Here is a 6,244-nt window from a genome sequence, read left to right on the forward strand (position 1 = left end):
CACAATTATTGTTTTGTTGTATGAGCAAACTGCCTTTATATGCCTGGAAAAAAACCTGTTTAATTGTAGTAAATACCTACAACCTCCTGCTCTTACACCATTTTTTTTCTCCCTTACAGAATGATTCTTTGTTAGGAGGAGTATGATAAAGATATCCATTTTAAGAATGAGTACTCCCTACTCTCCTATTCTTTACACCTTCACCAGGCGATGATTTCTTCATTACTTAAAAAAAAATTATTTGATGAAAACTGGGAGACGCATTAACATATTTGTGTAACAGTAAATAATTAAGAGTTGGTTTAATGCCTTGAATATTTAGCAGAATAATAGTTAGCAGGTTCTTACCTAGGAATGATGGCCTGTTTCTTCACAGATTCTTGGTATCATAATGGTGTCAAATATGAGTTTTATATTGTGGAGCTTGACAAAACTCCAATAAGAAAGTGCTCAGTTACTCTGGTAATGTATGTGTTTCTATCACCCCAATGGGTATATCTTGCCAATCAAGACATTATTATAATTTTCTTGACTTCCAATTGGATAAAATTTCTGATTCCTTTCCTCATCCAGTAGCATAAATAGTAACTTGCAGAACTATAAAAGCTAGCCAGAAGAGATGTTTTTAGGTTCATAAAAACTTAATATATCTTTGTTTGATGATGAAAACCTATGGTATCTTCATCAATAGGATGATATCATCAAGTTTTGGAAGACAACCAGTAGTGTTGCCAATAACATATCATGTTTGGGGGTCAATAAGACTTCAATGGAAAAGAATTCCAAAATAAGGAATTAATTCGTATACTGGACATTTTATTTATGAATCTGTGGTATCTAGCAGGGACATTGTTCACCAATTTTTGGGTGACTCCATTTAAACTCTCATTATAGATGTGAGTGTGCAAGTTTTACTTAGTAAGTACCTATAGTAGCAATTTTCTTCATAATATCTTTTAATATTTTTAGTGTTAGTTATTCCTCCTCATATTCCTTCTACCCTTCTTTACCCTCCATTTCTGAGCTCATTTAATCCTTCCTGTTCCATTAATCCCCTTTATGCTTTGATACCACTGCTTTCTAGTTCCCTTCCTTTGAATAGTCCATGCTATGAACATGGTCTCTTACTAATTCACCATCACCTATGGGCATTCCAAATGAAACATATATAGCTAAATATTCAAAGATAGCATATACAGATGAGAAAAAACATACAACCTGTGTCATTCTGGGTGTGGGTTATCTCATAATGATTGTTTCCAATTCCACCCATATAATTGTGCATTTTATATTTTAAAAATTCTTAAAAGCTCTTTAATATTATCCTGCATTAACACACTATATTTTCATTGCCCCTTAATCAGATGATGAACAACTCGGCTATTTTCTTTTCCTGGCAATAAAAATAGGAGAGAAAAAAGTCTTTATACATTATTGAGTCCTTTGGGTATATGTCAAAGAATGGTGTAGTTGGATTATGTAGGTGTCTATGAAGTTTTGGGAGATATTTCCACAATGTTTTCAATAGTCTATGTTAGTCAGTGTTCAATGGATATATTACAGAAGCATGCATCTACTTAAAAGACCATCTTTCCTTTTTTATCCGAGTCTCAACTAGCCCAAACTGACCTTTTCCTCACTCTGCATTGTAGGATGACCTTGAATTTCTGATCCCCATGCCTTTTCCCAGCCATCCCCAAGTTATGGAATTGCAGTTATTAACTATCAAATAGGTGTTATAAAATCATCTTTAGCTTATATATTTCTCTGTCCTTGTTTTTTAAGTTTAACAATTCAAAACTAATGTTTATTTAAAGTCTAAGGTAGAGATTTTAAATGTATTTGTCATATATTTTGGAACCGGTAAAGGGGGTAAGACAAAATTAGTTCTCAGTTTAGCTCATATGAAACAGTTCAATGAGTCATAGTATGTCATGTTAAATAAAGTAATTTCAGATACACTGAATATACATACCACTATTTAGAAAGACTGATACCTTTGCCACTAAAGGAGACCACCAATGGCAGCTATTGATGATAGTTGAATTTAGCCAATCTTAATATTATTTAAAATTATGAATACACAAAATACATGATATATTTAACCCAAATTAAAAACCAGTGTATCTGCCTTCAAAGATATTTTAAATATATTAAGTCAAATAAAATAAATAATATAATCCATTGAAAAATGCAATAATTCTAAAAGCAATTGATAAAATATCTGTGCCTGTCAGATATTTTTAATCATACAGCAGATTCCAAAATCAAACTGTCAACTGTTTATCAAGCACTAAGAAGGCTTATAAAATTATGACCTAACAATTTAAATTAATTTGAGTCAATTATTAATATAATTAGATTAAATGAATCCCCAAAATTTAAGTCTTTTTTGATATGTCATGGCTATATAATGACTTCTGGATTCATTGAGTTTCTAATTGAGAAAAAATATATAAAATACAAAATGAAATGAAATTATAGCAACAATATTTCATGAAAGAAACATAGGGGAGTGTTAAGAATGCTTAATGAAGACTTACCTGTATTCTAGTTGAGGAATAAGAAAAGGAAAAATTACAATGCAGTTAAAACCTAGAAGATATGAGAATTTTTGGAATTAAACTGTAAGTGTGAATGTGGGTGAAGGGCCCTGTCAATAATTTGGAGACCTGGAAATAAAAGTCCCTTGGTTTATTTAAAGTATCATGGGCTGTATTTTAGAAACAAGCTGGTAAGAGTGCTTTGACAATGTGTAGGAGGATATTAAGTCTGCTTCTTTTTAGCAGTTATGCAGATTTATGAACTCCACTTTCCTCGTTTTTACTACTCCAATATAATATCTGATAGGTTTTTCTTTTGGTTTTCAAACAATATCCTTTATATTGAATTACAAATATTTATTAGCTTGTAGTTATTATTTATTTTTGTCTCTTCCTTTGAATGTCTGATATAACAGAAACAAGTATGGCTAAATTACTCTGAAGATATCATACTATCCCTTCTCTATAATAGGAAGAAAGAGTTATTATATGCCTTCTTAATCTTCTCAGTATCGTGTTTCAAGAATATAAAGTACTACTGAAAGAAAGGTCAATAATGATGATGATTGTTGCATGAGATGATATCATAAAAACAGGGAGATACTCAAGGTAATTTAACTTAGTGTTTTTGTTAAATAACACCTTATTTTTTTTTATTTCCCATTCTTCATGCAGGATATAGTGCAGTATGAGATGCTCACATGTCCTCTGATAACTGACAGTGACACCAGGGTGTGAAAGTGAGATATGGAGATAATAAATTAGCTTCTTACATTGGTGACAAATATATGTCTTCTTTTTTCGGTATGGGACTAAAATAGAAGAACAAAGATAGATTGAAAAATTCTGGATATTATTTTGAAAATACATAGAAATTATATAATGTGGGATATTTGTCTGATTTTTTTATATAGAAGATGAAGATATGATGAGAATAGAATACATAGAAAAAGGAACAAAGTTATATTGGAATGCATGTATATAGTATATGTATACATAGATGCATACATACATACAAATGTATCTTATGCTTGCATAATGTCTTTATGTATTACTATAAAATAAAATTTGATAGAATGATTTCAATAGATTATATGCATTAATAAAACTAATTGTTAATATATCACAAGGCATCTACAAACTTTTATAACCACTTGGAAAAAAACATAATATGCTTATAAAATTTTAATATATACAATCAATTTTTATGCTAATAATTAGCATATCCTTCATGGGAAATACCAAAAATGTTGTTCAGTCTATACAAAGATGTTTTAGATTTGCAATAACAAAGATATAATCACTAAAAGGTGTTATAGATTTGCAATAACAAAGACATAATCAGTGATATACAAAGTCTCCAGAAGCAAAGCAAGCATGGTGAATATATTTTTAGTCATATTTACATTTAGTTTAGTTATCTATAATAACCATCAAGTTTATTTTACTTTTTTTAACAAATTCACTTAACATGTTGTGTCTGTTATGTGTTACTCTGTTTGCTTTGTAAATCTAAAAAGTTTAATCATTTCAAGGGCTCTCTGAAGTGAAACTGGTATAATTCATAGATTAAAGATGAGAACATTAATAATCAGAGAGGTTTAAATTTTTCAGAGTCACAGATATGATAAGTGGTATCATCAAGATTCAAATATAGTCAGTCAAATGCCAGTGTACTGACTCTTAACCTCTAAGTAAAATGTCTCATATTACATTCAATTATCATTCCCTGGTCAAATCAGAAAGGAAAAATGAATCATCATGCCTATGCCCAGTGTTTTCTGCCTGAGAAATGTGACCTGAAACGATTAACAAATCCTTGTGAATGTTTGACTTGATATAAAATAAATTCTTAACAGCCAGTATGAGTTTTGGTTTGAGTTGATTGAATACCATTTAGAGTAAACGTCATGCTTTATATTCTTGTCATCAGTACTTTGTTTTTAGACTACATAAGCATACATTAATGGGAAAAACAAAGTTTAGGATTGCAGACTATATACAAGTCAACTACTGGTCCTTGAACATGCTGTTTCCCCTCATTCTTTTTTATCTTTAGAAGACTACTTCCTGTTTACCATTAAGGTCTCCACCTCTACTCCTAAGATGAATTCCTCAAAGATGCTTTTTGAATTTTATACCAAATCTACAAATACACAACATGGGTATACCCCTTACACTCTTTATTTTGCTAGTTGGTATGTTCACTAGTTTCGTTTATTTTCTTTATCTCCTTTTCATTTTAAACTCCCTTGTGGAAGAAACTAGTCTGTAGATACGTGTCTCTATCTTCTTAGTCTCTAAACATATCAATATTCCATAATAACTATGTTTTGAAATAATGCAGTGAAAGAGAGAGGAGCAAGATTTCACAGAAAATACTGGCTCTAAATAGGTGTAATAAAACGCCAGACTACTGGTGTGGAACAGAAGTAACTCAGTTAAATAATGACTGCTGGCACATTCATTTTCATTACAATTTCACCCCCAAAAGGCTCAAGTTGGTTTTAAGGAAGAGAGATTACCTACACAATCATTCAATCGGAATATTTGAGGGCAAACTGACACATAAAAGCCAGGCTGCCTATCTTCTTACCTCCTCTTTGTACCCTTAAGTCTTTTTCTCCTTAAAAAATGCAAATCAAAGCAAAACAAACAAAAACAGTTCTCCACTTTCTTTTCACAATCATACAAACTGCTAATATCCATTGTGGAAATATAACCAGTTTTCTGTGTAGCTTGACTTCTTCTAACCAAGTCTCATTTCTTGCATATCACATTGAATGATTCTGTACTAATGATAATGTTATCTGATAATTTTCAGATTAAGGCTTTGGAAAGTAGGAAGGGGGAATACATTATAGTCTCTATAAGGCAATAGAGATGCAAACAATTTCTTGTCCTTCTAGCCTTTAACCGTTCATTTGATCATTCTTGGATTTATACAATTAGTACTTACAAGTCTCCTTTCAAATGTGCAGTTCAAAGCAAACATTCTTTTCATTGTTCACTCTGAAATTTACTTAGATAGATACTTTTCAATCTTGTCTGCTTGAATTTCTCACTATGTGGGCTTGATAGCTCTGGAAGCAGGGACTCCCCTCATATGTCCTCTTTGGGTTAGGAACTCAGAATAAACATTTGTTTTTCAGATTTACTTTCCTCTTTAGAGAGAGTCAGAATTGATTTTTCCCTTTTTCCTTCCAGCAGTTGTTTACTACTTTTTGCAAATATAATCAGTCTTCTGTACAAGATAGAGAAAACAAAGTAAGAGTATTCATGTCATTAACTCCCCAGTTGTAAGGCTCTTCTCCTTCACAGTTTGCTTTCTACTGAAGTCAACCATATTAACTGACAACTTGCTGTAAGAAATAACTGCCTCAAAAAAAAAAAAAAAACCAAAGGAAGTGTACTTGTGGAACAAAAAAAGTGATTGTAAAAGACTTTTGATTAAATCTTTGTGACTAGTAGTCATATGAAGAAAACAGCTTTCAAGAATTTTTTTTGGTAAATTTATTGCTGCATCTTAGAACTTTTGCCATAATGTTTTCTCTCATTGGGAAAGACACTTAAAGTAGCAGGACATATTTATGGAAACTGAAAACAGAAAAAAAAAGTATATACTACATCAGGAGATGTTTTCATATTCAACATAAAACTTCTGGCTAACTCTTAGTGTAACCATGAACATTTATTCTTGA

The sequence above is a fragment of the Microtus oregoni genome, unplaced genomic scaffold (genome assembly GCF_018167655.1).
Source record: "Microtus oregoni isolate MIOR12 unplaced genomic scaffold, Mior012 000052F_ref0000163, whole genome shotgun sequence".
Taxonomy (NCBI): Eukaryota; Metazoa; Chordata; class Mammalia; order Rodentia; family Cricetidae; genus Microtus; species Microtus oregoni.